The following is a 16,080-nucleotide window of genomic DNA, read 5'->3' on the forward strand; positions in this document are numbered from 1 at the left end:
TGTGTGTGTGTGTGTGTGTGTGTGTGTGTGTGTGTGTGTGTGTGTGTGTGTGTGTGTGTGTGTGTGTGTGTGCGTGCGTGTGCGTGTGCGCGGGTGTGTGTGTGTGTATTGTATACTGATCAAAAATAGAAACGCAATATGTAAAGTGTTGGTCCCATGTTTCATGAGCTGAAATAAAAGATACCAGAAGTTTTCCATATGCACAACAAGCTTTATGTCTATCAAATTTTTGCACAAATGTATTTAAATCCCTTTTAGTGAGCATTTATCATTTGCCAAGATAATCCATCCACCTGACAGGTGTGGCATATCAAGAAGCTGATTGAACCGCATGATCAGTACACAGGTGCACCTTGTGCTGGGGCCAATAAAATGCCTCTAAAATGTGCAGTTTTGTCACACAACACAATGCCCGGGATGTCTCAAGTTTTGAGGGAGTGCATAGTTGTTTTAGGGAATTTGGCAATATGTCCAACCAGTCTCACAACCACTGAGCACGTGTAACCACGCCTGCCCAGGACCGCCACATCTAGCTTCTTCACCTGTGGGATCGTCTGAGAACAGCCACCCGGACAGCTGATGAAACTGTAGGTTTGCACAACCGAAGAAAAGCGTCTCAGGGAAGCTCATTTGCGTGCTCGTCGTCCTACACCAGAGTCTTGACCTGACTGCAATTCGGTGTCATAACTGACTTCAGTTGGCAAATGCTCCCCTTCAATGGCAACTGGTACGCTGAAGAAGTGTGCACTTCACGGATGAATCCTGTAACGGCTTTCTTCCTGGGATGAAGGAGAGGACCAAAACGCAGCGCGGCTAGTGTTCAACATGATTTAATAAAGAATATATGAGAACACTACAAACAACAAAACAAGAAATGTGAAAACCGAAAACAGTCCTATCTGGTGCAGAACACAAAGGCAGAAGACAACCACCCACAATCCCCAACACAAAACAAGCCACCTATATATGATTCTCAATCAGGGACAACGAATGACAGCTGCCTCTGATTGAGAACCATATTAGGCTGAACACAGAAACAGACAAACTAGACACACAACATAGAATGCCCACCCAGCTCACGTCCTGACCAACACTAAACAAGCAAAACACACAAGAACTATGGTCAGGACGTGACAGTACCCCCCTCCTGAGGTGCGGACTCCGGACGCACCCCTAAAACTCCAGGGGAGGGTCTGGGTGGGCATCTGTCCGCGGTGGCGGCTCCGGCGCAGGACGAGGACACCACTCCACCATTGTCTTTGTCCCCCTCCTTAGCGTCCTTTGAGTGGCGACCCTCGCCCCCGACCCTGGTCTAGGAACCTTCACAAAGGTCCCCCCTAGATAGAGGAAACAGCTCAGGACAGAGAGGTAGCTCAGGACAGAGAGGTAGCTCAGGACAGAGAGGTAGCTCAGTACAGCAACTCCGGACTGAAGGGCAGCTCCGGACTGAAGGGCAGGTCAGGACAGAGAGGCAGCTCAGGACAGAGAGGCAGCTCTGGACTGAAGGGCAGATCCGGGCTGAGGGGCAGCTCATGACTGGAGGGCAGCTCATGACTGGAGGGCAGCTCATAAATGGAGGGCAGCTCATGACTGGCGGGCAGCTCATGACTAGCAGGCAGCTCATGACTGGTGGGCAGCTCATGACTGGAGGGCAGCTCATGACTGGAGGGCAGCTCATGACTGGAGGGCAGCTCATGACTGGCGGGCAGCTCATGACTGGAAGACAGCTCATGACTGGAGGGCAGCTCATAAATGGAGGGCAGCTCATGACTGGCGGGCAGCTCATGACTGGCAGGCAGCTCATGACTGGTGGGCAGCTCATGACTGGAAGGCCGCTCATGACTGGAGGGCAGATCCGGGCTGAGGGGCAGCTCATGACTGGAGGGCACCTCATGACTGGAGGGCAGCTCATGACTGGAGGGCAGCTCATGACTGGCGGGCAGCTCATGACTGGCGGGCAGCTCATGACTGGCGGGCAGCTCATGACTGGAAGACAGCTCATGACTGGAGGGCAGCTCATGACTGGAGGGCAGCTCATGACTGGAGGGCAGCTCATGACTGGCTGGCGGCTCTGGCAGCTCATGACTGGCTGGCGGCTCTGGCAGCTCCCGACTGGCTGGCGGCTCTGGCAGCTCCTGACTGGCTGGCGGCTCTGGCAGCTCCTGGCTGGCTGGCGGCTCTAGCGGCTCCTGACTGACGGACGGCTCTAGCGGCTCCTGACTGACTGACGGCTCTAGCGGCTCCTGACTGACAAACGGCTCTGACGGCTCGGGACAGACGGGCGGCTCTAATGGCTCGGGACAGACGGGCGGCTCTGACGGCTCGGGACAGACGGGCGGCTCAGATGACGCTGGGCAGACGGATGGCTCAGATGGCGCTGTGTAGACGGATGGCTCAGATGGCGCTGGGCAGACGGATGGCTCAGATGGCGCTGGGCAGACGGATGGCTCAGATGGCGCTGGGCAGGCAGGCAGTGCAGGCGGCGTTGAGCAGACGAGCAGTGCAGACGGTGTTGGGCAGACGGCCGACTCTGACCTGCTGAGGCACATAGTAGGCCTGGTGCGTGGTGCCAGAACTGGAGGTACTGGGCTGGGGCGGGAAGGTGGCGGACCGTGACCGTGCAGGCGTACTGGCTCCCTTGAGCACCGAGCCTGTCCAACCTTACCTGGTTGTATGCTCCCCGTAGCCCGACCAGTGCGGGGAGGTGGAATAACGCGCACTGGGCTGTGTTGGCGAACCGGGGACACCATGCGTAAGGCTGGTGCCATGTATGCCGGCCCGAGGAGACGCACTGGAGACCAGACGCGTTGAGCCGGCTTCATGGCACCTGGCTCTATGCCCAATCTAGCCCTACCAGTGCGGGGAGGTGGAATAACCAGCACCGGGCTAAGCACACGTACAGGAGACACCGTGCGCTCTTCCGCATAACACGGTGTCTACCCGTACTCCCGCTCTCCACGGTAATCACACACCTCAGGGCGAGTAGGGTTAGGGTTAGGGTTAGGGTTGTATACTACGCCAAACCAACATCTCTCTCTCTTCGCTCTCCTCCAATATCACCAACAACTCATCAAATGTCTCATAATCTCCCATCCTTTCACTTTCCTCCAATCTGTCCAATAACTCCTCCACATTCTCCGACTCGTACCTCAATTTAGCCAACTGCTCCTTATGGTAAGCACGGGGAACTGGCTCAAGTCTCCCACTTGACCCAGCCACACTCCCCGTGTGCCTTCCCCCCCAATACATTTTTGGGGAAGCCTCTCGGGCTTCCAGCCACTCTGCCTTGCTAGCTCCTGCTGCTGCTGCTGCTGCTGCCGCTGCTTCCCGTAGCCACGCTGCTTGGTCCGAGTTTGGTGGGTGGTTCTGTAACAACATGATTTAATAAAGAATATATGAGAACACTACAAACAACAAAACAAGAAATGTGAAAACCGAAAACAGTCCTATCTGGTGCAGAACACAAAGACAGAAGACAACCACCCACAATCCCCAACACAAAACAAGCCACCTATATATAATTCTCAATCAGGGGCAACGATTGACAGCTGCCTCTGATTGAGAACCATATTAGGCTGAACACAGAAACAGACAAACTAGACACACAACATAGAATGCCCACCCAGCTCACGTCCTGACCAACACTAAACAAGCAAAACACACAAGAACTATGGTCAGGACGTGACAAATCCTGTTGTCAGCTGTACAGGGCAGATGGCAGACAGCTTGTATGGCGTTCTGTGGTCGAGCGGTTTGCTGATGTCAACATTGTGAACAGAGTGCCCCATGGTGGTGGTGGGATTATGGTATGGGCAGGGATAAACTACGGACAACAAGCACAATTGTACTTTATTGGTGGCAATTTGAATGAACAGAGATACCGTGACGAGATCCTGAGACCCATTGTCGTGCCATTCATCCGCCGCCATCACCTAATGTTTCAGCATGATAATACACGACCCCATGGCGCAAATATCTGTACACAATTCCTGGAAGCTGAAAATGTCTGTGTTCTTCCATGGCCTGCATACCCACCAGACATGTCACCCATTGAGCATTTGTGCGATGCTCTGGATCGATGTGCATGACAGCGTGCTCCAGTTCCTCCTAATATTCAGCAACTTCGCACAGCCAACGAAGAGGAGTGGAAATGGTGGTCACACCAGATACTGACTGGTTTTCTGATCCACACCCCTGCCTTTTTTTTTAAAGGTACCTGTGACCAACAGATGGATATCTGTATTCCCACTCATCTGAAATCCATAGATTAGGGCCCAATGAATATATTTCAATTGACTGATGTCCTTATATGAACTGTAACTCAGTAAAATCTTTGAAATTGTTGCATGTTGCGTTTATATTTTTGTTCAGTGTATTTTGTAAATTGTGTGTATGCAGGACTCCTTTGCGAAAGAGACTATGGTCTCAATGCTGTCAGGTAGCCTAGCGGTTAAGAGCATTGGGCCAGTAACTAAAAGGTCACTGGTTCAAATCCACAAGCTGACTAGGTGAAACAAATCTGTCGCTGTGCCCTTAAACAAGGCAGCTAACCCTAGTTGTTTTGGATAAGAGTGTCTGCTAAAAGACGTAAATGTAATGTAAAATGTGTATGCCTTGCTTTATTTCAACGGAGGGTGCTGCTAAATGTAACACTGAACGAGAGTGTCATGCTGTGCGGACACAGAGCAGCCGAGTACTCTGGGTAACTGATCTCACTGGCTGTGTTTGAATGGGAACTTATTCACTATATAGCGCTATAGGGAAAAGATGGCCATTTCAGATGCAGCTACTGTCTTAGTTTGTATGTGTCGACCCTCAGCTATCGATTTTCTCACCATGAGAATGATTATGGTATGGTGTTTTTACTGAGACAACATTAGACTCCAAAAACTAACACATTTATGCTGTGTCTCAAACTAGCCTCTGGCATAGAAACTAGATTTACATTCTCAATGCTGGCCTTGCCCACAAAATCAGCTATAAGTAGCCACACACACACACACACATACACACACACACATTGTAAACAAATATGCTCATACATACTCAAATAGTACCAATAGGATTATACTCAAAAGATGGAACTATGAATAATTGTATTCAAACTATATTCAAATTATGCGCAAGAGTTAAATCTTATTTCACACCATCTGATACATTTAAATACTGCAGTTTCTACAATCCTTTCCTGTATGCTCATTCCTCCACAACAATAGTTTTCTCTTTGTCAATTTGTGTAATGTCTTGAGGAATCTAATAAGCCCAACATCGCATTGTGCCAGTCATGGTTTAGCTCTGAGCTCAGGGAGTTAGCTGTCTTTAGAGGTTGCTCTGCTCTGGTTCTGCTGAAATCCCACGCTCTCCACTCAAAGTCTGCCAGTCACACTGTCACTCACTGTCCCAGCGTAGACAGCAGCCATTGATACAGAAAATCAAATCACATACCAAAGCTCTTCATTGTGTGCTTTGGTGAAAGGCTGCAAAAGGCTAGGAGACAGAAAACCATCACAGTAAATATCCAAGGTTTTGGACTTAATTGCTTTTTAGATCATAGGGTTGACCAACGCCTGGGTGACCAACTACAAAAGTAGGCCTTATGTTATATTGTCCAATAAATAAATCAGATCCTTATACTCATCCTGCAAGTAACACTAATTAACTCACCCCATTGGCTTCATGATATTTAATTGAATGCAAAATGGGAGTAATACTGGCACCAAATACCTCCCCTCCCTCCCTCCCTCCATTACCTCCCTTCCTCCCCCCTCCCCCTCCTCCACTCTTCCCTTCCTCCCATACCCCCTACCCACTCCCCCCTCCCTCCCTCCATTACCTCCCTTCCTCCCCCCTCCCCCTCCTCCACTCTTCCCTTCCTCCCATACCCCCTACCCACTCCTCCCCTCCCTCCCTCCCTCCCTCCATTACCTCCCTTCCTCCCCACTCCCCCTCCCCCTCCTCCACTCTTCCCTTCCTCCCATACCCCCTTCCCACTCCTCCCCTCCACCCCCCCCCCCCTCCCCACTCCTCTTTCCCTCCCCTCTTCCCTTCCTCCTATATTAAAGCATCTCTCCACCTTCAGCGGCCTATTTGTCTTAATAAGGAAAAGTGTCCTTGCCAGCTCTATTAGACATCCATCCCCTGAATACATTTCCATTCTGCCCCAAGGATAGATCCCAGTCGCTTCCTTCCTGATGAAGGTGTTCTGGCTGCACAGTCTGTCTGGCACAACAAGGGAATAAGGAAAAAAGAGACAAAAAACTATCTAATCAAGGTTTTATTCGGCATAATATGCTATGTGGTATAAATAACTCGTTTTCTTTATGCCTCAATACAGACACGGCCAGCTTTCTAAGTGGAATACGAAGTATGTACATAACATATTAAGGTGAGACAGTGAGAATCAGTAGGGTTTTTGAGATGTTGATGTTTCTGGTCATAGCATATCATGTACCAATTCCTTTTATTATGTTGTTCATCCATTCATCCATTTATAGATTATAAAATAAAGACTTTAAAGTTACATATTCTAACAATGTGTATGCTATATCCACAACTAGTTTTCAATTCGTCCAAAATTTTTAGCTGTTTGAACAGTCCAACTACGCCCTGCTCAGTGAAGAGCTCTACTAATTCTTCCCTCTCTCAGCGTTAGGCAGACAGACTGCACCTTGACCAGGTGTGAGCTGCATAACCAAGACTCCCCTCACCAACCCCGTTGTCACACTACTATCAGTCAAGAGAGAGGAACTGTCTGGAGTCCCCTGTCTCTGATTCAGAGGTGGAAAGAGAAGGGAAAGACACAAGGCCTCAGACACAGATCCTCATCCTCTGGCTCTCTTCCTGCCACCACTCCCACCTCCACACTCCTTCTCCAGGGACACATTCATCTCCACCACCCCCACCTCCACACTCCTTCTCCAGGGACACATTCATCTCCACCACCCCCACCTCCACACTCCTTCTCCAGGGACACATTCATCTCCACCACCCCCACCTCCACACTCCTTCTCCAGGGACACATTCATCTCCACCACCCCCACCTCCACACTCCTTCTCCAGGGACAAATTCATCTCCAACACCCCCACCTCCACACTCCTTCTCCAGGGACACATTCATCTCCACCACCCCCACCTCCACACTCCTTCTCCAGGGACACATTCATCTCCACCACCCCCACCTCCACACTCCTTCTCCAGGGACACATTCATCTCCACCACCCCCAACCTCCACACTCCTTCTCCAGGGACACATTAATCACCACCACCCCCACCTCCACACTCCTTCTCCAGGGACACATTCATCTCCACCACCCCCACCTCCACACTCCTTCTGCAGGGACACATTCATCATTCATCTCCACCACCCCCACCTACACACTCCTTCTCCAGGGACACATTCATCTCCACCACCCCCAACTCTTATTTCATTTTTTAATTTGGAATTTAATGTAATATCTTATGTTGTTCTTGTCTATTACTGCTCTGTACTTTGTCATGTATTTGTACGTTTTATGTGGACCCCAGGAAGAGTAGCTACTTGATGTGCAGTAGCTAATGGGGATCCTAATAAACTAAACTAAACCACCCTCCTTCCCTGGGGACACATTCATCTCCACCACCTCCACCCTCCTTCCCTGGGGACACATTCATCTCCACCACCTCCACCCTCCTTCCCTGGGGACACATTCATCTCCACCACCTCCACCCTTCTTCCCTGGGGACACATTAATCTCCACCACCTCCACCTCCGCCCTTCTTCCCCGGGACACATTCATCTCCACCACCTCCACCTCCACCCTTCTTCCCCGGGACACATTCATCTCCACCACCTCCACCTCCACACTCCTTCTCCAGGGACACATTCATCTCCACCACCCCCACCTCCACACTCCTTCTCCAGGGACACATTCATCTCCACCACCCCCAACCTCCACACTCCTTCTCCAGGGACACATTCATCTCCAACACCCCCACCTCCACACTCCTTCTCCAGGGACACATTCATCTCCACCACCCCCACCTCCACCCTTCTTCTCCAGGGACACATTCATCTCCACCACCCCCACCTCCACACTCCTTCTCCAGGGACACATTCATCTCCACCACCCCCACCTCCACACTCCTTCTCCAGGGACACATTCATCTCCAACACCCCCACCTCCACACTCCTTCTCCAGGGACACATTCATCTCCACCACCCCCACCTCCACCCTCCTTCTCCAGGGACACATTCATCTCCACCACCCCCACCTCCACCCTCCTTCTGCAGGGACACATTCATCTCCACCACCCCCAACCTCCACACTCCTTCTCCAGGGACACATTCATCTCCAACACCCCCACCTCCACACTCCTTCTCCAGGGACACATTCATCTCCACCACCCCCACCTCCACCCTCCTTCTCCAGGGACACATTCATCTCCACCACCCCCACCTCCACACTCCTTCTCCAGGGACACATTCATCTCCACCACCCCCACCTCCACACTCCTTCTCCAGGGACACATTCATCTCCAACACCCCCACCTCCACACTCCTTCTCCAGGGACACATTCATCTCCACCACCCCCACCTCCACCCTCCTTCTCCAGGGACACATTCATCTCCACCACCCCCAACCTCCACACTCCTTCTCCAGGGACACATTCATCTCCACCACCCCCAACCTCCACACTCCTTCTCCAGGGACACATTCATCTCCAACACCCCCACCTCCACACTCCTTCTCCAGGGACACATTCATCTCCACCACCCCCACCTACACACTCCTTCTGCAGGGACACATTCATCATTCATCTCCACCACCCCCACCTACACACTCCTTCTCCAGGGACACATTCATCTCCACCACCCCCAACTCTTATTTCATTTTTTAATTTGGAATTTAATGTAATATCTTATGTTGTTCTTGTATTTTACTGCTCTGTACTTTGTCATGTATTTGTACGTTTTATGTGGACCCCAGGAAGAGTAGCTACTTGATGTGCAGTAGCTAATGGGGATCCTAATAAACTAAACTAAACCACCCTCCTTCCCTGGGGACACATTCATCTCCACCACCTCCACCCTCCTTCCCTGGGGACACATTCATCTCCACCACCTCCACCCTTCTTCCCTGGGGACACATTCATCTCCACCACCTCCACCTCCACCCTTCTTCCCCGGGACACATCTCCGCTGGCCAGATATTTGCTCTGCCGACGTCCGTGTGCTTGGTCTCCCAGATAAATGCAACGGGAAGCAGAAACCATTTAGCTTGGGGGAATGGAGAGCCTTGCACCATGGCGACACCTGTCTCAAAGAATAATTGTTTCACATGGCGCTTCTATGTATGCTGACTGGTTCAACAACAAAACATAGAAGAAAAAATGGTGAATTGGTTGGTAGAGGATGAAAACCACTGAACCTGCAACTTCTGCGCTCAAAACTCATTTGTTTCAAATAAATACACTTTGTCTTTCGTTTTCGAGTTTAATTTTGTATGGACACCAGTTTTGACAGTCTCTTCAGGTGAGCCGGTAATCTCCTTGAACTGAAAGCTTCCCAGATGCCAAAAAAGTATCATTATTATGTGATCAAAAATCTAGCAAAATCTCCTGTATTTCAGGTATAGCTAACTGATGTTTCAAATAGCGTAACACATCATATAATATTACTTCTTTAAAATGATGCAGGCTTCATATGATGTATCCTTAGTATCTCCAAGACTGTTGTGCATGTTGTAAAGACATAGTGCATTCTACCAGGTAAAGTCCTGACAGACTCATTGCTCTACATATCGTCACAGCTTCCTGCTTTCTCAGACCAGGAGTTACATTTTCATAGTGCGCTGCAGAGCCTACAGCAAATCTCCTCTGCACTGACATTCCTCATCCCCAAATAAAATCTAAAGGGCAAAGTTCATCTGTACTGTCTTGGACACAGCCTGGGGGCAAAACCACCACAGCATGCAGAAGGTACTTTGAGTACAGTTTTTACTCGTTTCGAGGAACAATGTTCAAGAAGCCTTTTAAGTGGACCCCCTGGAACCTCGAATCAAGTCAACTATATCACTAGAGATTTAGGCCTGCATGAGGAAGCAGCTTCACAGACATTAACCATGAAGTGTTTTAGGTTGTTTCTATGTGATAAAGGGTTTCAAAGTAGAGGGAATTCAACACAATGTGTATCATGAACATAGCCTTGACATTTTCAACACAATTCCATTGAACAATAGAAATTACCTATGTATGTTACTAAACATTAAACTATCCTTTGTAGGATGATTTTGGGCTTTGTCCCCGTGTTTTTCATTAGTGAATCTCTGCTTGTCTGGCAGCTCCAGAGGGAGAGATATCGACAGCTGTCCCTACCTCCCCCGTTGAGGCCCAGGCTACCCAGAGATATGGTATTTAATGATGAAGTGTACACTACTCCAGAAAATGTTTCATGAATGCAGGTTTGAAACGGCTGGCTTAATAAATATTCCAAACGGACAAACAACATATTCCAAAATATAGTTGTGTGTGTCTCTGTTGATGCCCATAATCATCAGCCTCTCGTGTATGACAGAGAATAAAGGTTGAACATTTTAAACAGTATTACAGAACAATCACTGTTACCTAATATACATGATCAGCGTCAGAGCAGGTTCCATAATGGTAGATCACTGGTTTTATAAATGCAAGGTCACACATTAACATGTGCACACACACACACGCACGCACGCACGCACGCACGCACGCACGCACGCACACACACACACACACACACACACACACACACACACACACACACACACACACACACTCCAGAAGCAAATGTAATCCCGTTCTCTCTGAGTGATCACAAATCTATCTGTGCACCAAAGAGCAGAAATTCAATTGGCAGCAATAGGGCCATGGAGAGATGGAACCTTCCCCATCTAATCCTCAACCCATTCATGTACAGAGGAGAGGAGATGAGCACTCCAGTGGAATCATTAGCCCAATGGAGACATAAAGTAGGGGGAAGGGGGGAATGATTTGGGTCAAACAGAACAGATGTATTCTGGGAGACATTTTAAAACATTTTCTCTGTCTACATTATAGTGTACCATCACATAGCCTATAAGACAACAAACTACCCTTGTTTGGTGCTTATATTCTCTTACCTCTACGGGCACAGCTACCAGCTGAAAGATACTCAGTCTGCGAGGCGGAGGGGGTAAAGCGCAAGCTATTTATTATTCATGGGTCTTCAGTTATTCATTAGACAGACCTGAGCCTCCTCCTGTAATGTTGGCCTGGGCAATCATGAATTTATGCACCAGGTACTTTATATTTAAACATGACTTGAAATAAATAGCTGGCAGTAAATGCCAGGTAAACAGCGCTAGAATGTTACTTGAGCTTCTGACTGGTGCGGAATGTTATTTTCAAGCTTGACCTTTTCCAATATGGAGCTGTAGTACATCTTGTTTCCACCATTGTCTGGGAAACAATCTATCCAGGTGACCAAATAGCAAAAATGGGGAGAAGTCTAGAAGCATGACAGTAGCCAAACATTAAACATTTAGAGCTAACCCCAAAAGTCTGGAAAGTATTGATATTTTTTGTCTAAATTGTAAAGGTTGCAAAAAGACAACCTGCACATTTTCTCTGGAAAGTTGTAAGTGGAAAATGTGAACAGTTTACGTAATAGAGTAGCTCCCAACATCAAAGAAATGTTAACTGCAAATATTTTTCCCTTGAGTCACTGAAACTTTTTCAACAACATCATCCTTATCCATTCAAACAGTTCCTGATGTTGAGACATGTTAATAGAATGTCCTGACATTGCAGTTTTAAATGCTGCTAGCTGCAGGCAGAGCAGCAAGAGGAGCAGACTTTACAAAGTAAAGTGGTAATATGCTGTTCATCATATTACAGCAGGGGGAGAGGCAGGACTGCTGTGCTTCGCTGGTGTCTCAGCGGCACTCCTCTGACTTGCGCTCGCAGGGAATAAACTTTCACTCCCGGCAGATGGTGATTTCAGTGTCCCAGTAAGGCTCTCCAGTCATAAACAACAATCTGTCTCGTTTGTTTCTCACTGCGGAGTTTAGCAGTCTAGCTACTCTCTGGCTGGGAACAATCATGACGACCAGCGATGCCACGATGAGCAGGCGGTGTACACATGGTCAGGACACACAGGCCTCAACATTAAATAATAGCAGAGACACAGTTAATCTAGCATTTGAACATTGACCATATGGTAATATGATTACAGTGTAAATAAGGTTAAATGCAGACGGTTAATATAATCTGTATAAATATACTGTAACGTCAGCAAGTCTCATCAGAAAACATCAAATATTTTTATCAGTCTAGCAGCAATCCACTGTGGGTGTGACAGTCATAAAGAGGAAGGATGTGCTCTCTGCCAGGTTAATGAAGTGTGATATGGCAGCCCAGATCTGTGGGGAGGCTCACATTTCCTCTGTGCATGACAGGGCAGAACAGTGGGGCATGTGACAAGCTGACCCTCTGCAGGCCCGATGTGACACAGAACCCATCTGCTCAGCCTGCTGTCCTGCCCACTGTCCATGCCACAGACCATAACCCTGTTACACACAGAGCCACTGCTATGGTAAGCCCTCCACCTCCTCCACCCACATCCCCAACCACCCGTTACACACAGAGCCACTGCTATGGTCAGCCCTCCACCTCCTCCTCCCACATCCCCAACCACCCGTTACACACAGAGCCACTGCTATGGTCAGCCCTCCGCCTCCTCCACCCACATCCCTAACCACCCATTACACACAGAGCCACTGCTATGGTCAGCCCTCCGCCTCCTCCACCCACATCCCCAACCACCCGTTACACACAGAGCCACTGCTATGGTCAGCCCTCCACCTCCTCCACCCACATCCCCAACCACCCGTTACACACAGAGCCACTGCTATGGTCACCCCTCCACCTCCTCCACCCACATCCCCAACCACCCGTTACACACAGAGCCACTGCTATGGTCACCCCTCCACCTCCTCCTCCCACATCCCCAACCACCCGTTACACACAGAGCCACTGCTATGGTCAGCCCTCCACCTCCTCCACCCACATCCCCAACCACCCGTTACACACAGAGCCACTGCTATGGTCAGCCCTCCACCGTCCTCCACCCATCTCTTATTATTACACCATCACTGTCCTCCTATACTCATCCCTCCATCTTTTCACCTCCTAAAGCTGTTCTTAATGTACAGGTTGCAGATATATAGTAATAACAGGCTAATAACACCCTCAATAGCTCTAACTCCATCCAACTCATGACCGAGTTGGTGACTATTTTATCACCGGTAGGTTAACTACTTCATGCGCTTAAACATGAGAGGGGATCGATATCAGTTTCAACAGGTCTCATCATATCACAGTGCAGGAGATTGAGATTAGTATATTTCAAATTAAAGTCTTTATTCCAAAAAGTGTGTTGAAAAGAAGATACTTTGGTCAAAAGTGTCAGGGTGTGAGTTTGCAAGGGAGAATGTGCTGAGTGCTGTTGTGTATTTAAATGAGATTGTGCCTCACCTCCGCCCTATGGTCCCTCTATTCGTCTGTCTGTCTGTCTGTCTGTCTGTCTGTCTGTCTGTCTGTCTGTCTGTCTGTCTGTCTGTCTGTCTGTCTGTCTGTGTGCTGATTGATTGAATGAGAGCCATTCAGAGGGAAAAGCACCATCTGTCCACGGAGTGTGAGAGAGAGAGAGGGAGGGAGGGGGGAGGGAGGGAGGGAAAATCAATGAGCTGTTTGAGTCTCCTCTCAATACATGTCACAGCCAGACCAATTCTAAGCTGCCGAATGGGAGGTTGTGTGCATTTACAAATATGATTCTCAGATAGCAGGCGGCACGTAGCCTAGCGGTTGGGCCAGTAACCTAAAGGTCGCTGGTTTGAATACCCAAGCTGACAAAGTGACAAATCTGTCAATGTGCCCTTGAGCAAGGCACTTAACCGTGAGTTGCTTCAGGAATGCCATACCACTATGGCTGACCCTGTAAAACAACACATTTCACTGCACCTATCTGGTGTATGTGGCAATAAAACACATTTTTTTTTGTTATTTTAGGATGCCAAATTGGTCAGGAGGTGACTCCATGTCAAAAATAAAGTTGTGAAATTGTGAATTAAGTAAGCTAATGAAAAAAGACATACGCACAATTTGTTTGTGGCAGGTTGTTGGTTGAGTTGAAAGATACTATCTTTACTTTTACACTAACCCATAAATGGAGTGCAATTATTGTAACCATAAGGACAATTGGAGCATGGAGGTGTCCTCATAGAAAATTGGGAAGGGGGACCTCATATAACCATGGCAACTTGAACAGTATCAACCATCCTAGATAGGCTATCTATGGCTCTTTCTGAGCTAACTAAACCCTCGATATATTTGACTTTGCATCCATCTAAAATGAGTGAGAATCCACTGTTTCACATGTATTTGGCCAACAGGATTGACAGTCTGAAAACGCTGAAGACAAAGAGGGTTGCAAACTTGACATCTCTTATAAAGTAACATATGTTCCTCTGGCAGTTGGAAGTTATACATTTTGGAAATTGTATGAAATTATGATCTTTCATTGTATTTGAAATATTACTTTATTTTAGACCAAACCTTTAGTCTGAAAAAAAAATCCAGAGTTTTTAGAATTTTCCTCGCCGCATGGTTCTCCATGTTCACAAGCGCGCCGCAATTGTTTAGAGCACTGACAGCTCACGAGACAATTATGTAGGCCTACAGCTGAGTAGGCCTACATAAGTTTTTCTCAAGTTTTTCTCTTGTTTCTCTTGTCAATAACTGACAGTCACACATGTCACCTACCTTTTTTTAGATTGGTAAATTAGTCTAGCCAGCTATCTAAACTTAAAGTAATCATGTTCAAATTACTGAAAGGGCATGCAGGGCACGTGACAGAGGCCCTGACCTCCAGGGGGCCCCCCAATGATTGTGTTAGCCACTCACTCAGATATCATATTAGCATGGCAAAATGTTTAAAATGGCAGAACATTTCCTGTGAAAATGCCAAAGTTTCTTTCCAGCCCATGGCACAATGAGTAGAATTGCATGATTGATAACATTGATAAATCTTCTCTCCACCCCATGCATGGCATAATGTGTAGAATTGCAGGAAACTTGCTTTAAAACAGCAACATTTTCTCTATGCCTTTAGGGTCCCCAAAAGGCTAGGGAAAAATGTCCTGTGAATATGAAAATGGCAACTCCAACTCTGTTTCTGAATTTCTTGTTTCTCAGTTTGTCCTGCCGCACTCTCGTGGCAGCTCTCATGGCCAGACATGCATCATCCGCAAGGCCTATGACGAGGACTACTACACCCACATGATGGAGGAGTGTTATCAGCTCTAGTCTCAGCTGGAGAAAGAGGCCAACGTCAAGCTGTACAGGTGAGTGGCATAAGCAAAAGTATATGGTTTGTCTCAGTAGGGGGGAATCAGCGTTAATAGAACATTGTGAAAACGTTATACCAGAACACTAAGATTTGTCCCATTCAATGTGTTTCGCCAGTGTTCAAGCAGCAACTCAATCTGTGTGAGCTATAGATGGATGACTTTCTCATTACCCCGCACGTCACTGAATCACCCCAGACAGCTCCCTGCCTGCCTTTGAATGTGAAACAGGGATTTTTCAGCTCAATAAACCCCAATTCTCATTCCCAGAGCAAGGAGGGTTTGTTCTTGTAAATACTACAGCAGGATCAAAGTTAGAGCCAGACAGTTAGAGCCTTTAACCTCTGCCTCCCCACTTAAAGCTTCCCTGAACCATTGTCTTAGTTTTAAACCCCTTTTGGTTGTCAGTATCAGTCAGCTGCATAACACGTTGATCATTATACTTTTAGATGACTGATGAATCAATCACCAGTCTCCTACCCCACCCATGTTATGTTCTCAAGGCAAGCACACAGTAGCTATGAAGCTCTCCCCCTCGGAGCAGCCGTCCACGGCAGATGACTGATCGATCCCCACACTAAGGCCACCTGTGCCCTTGGGCTGGCAAAAACTGCAGCACAATGAGGCTGTTGAGGCTATGGCTGCGTGAATCTTTCTGAGCAATGCTTTACGCCTCTGTTGT

The sequence above is a fragment of the Salvelinus fontinalis genome, chromosome 24, assembly GCF_029448725.1.
Source record: "Salvelinus fontinalis isolate EN_2023a chromosome 24, ASM2944872v1, whole genome shotgun sequence".
Lineage (NCBI taxonomy): Eukaryota > Metazoa > Chordata > Actinopteri > Salmoniformes > Salmonidae > Salvelinus > Salvelinus fontinalis.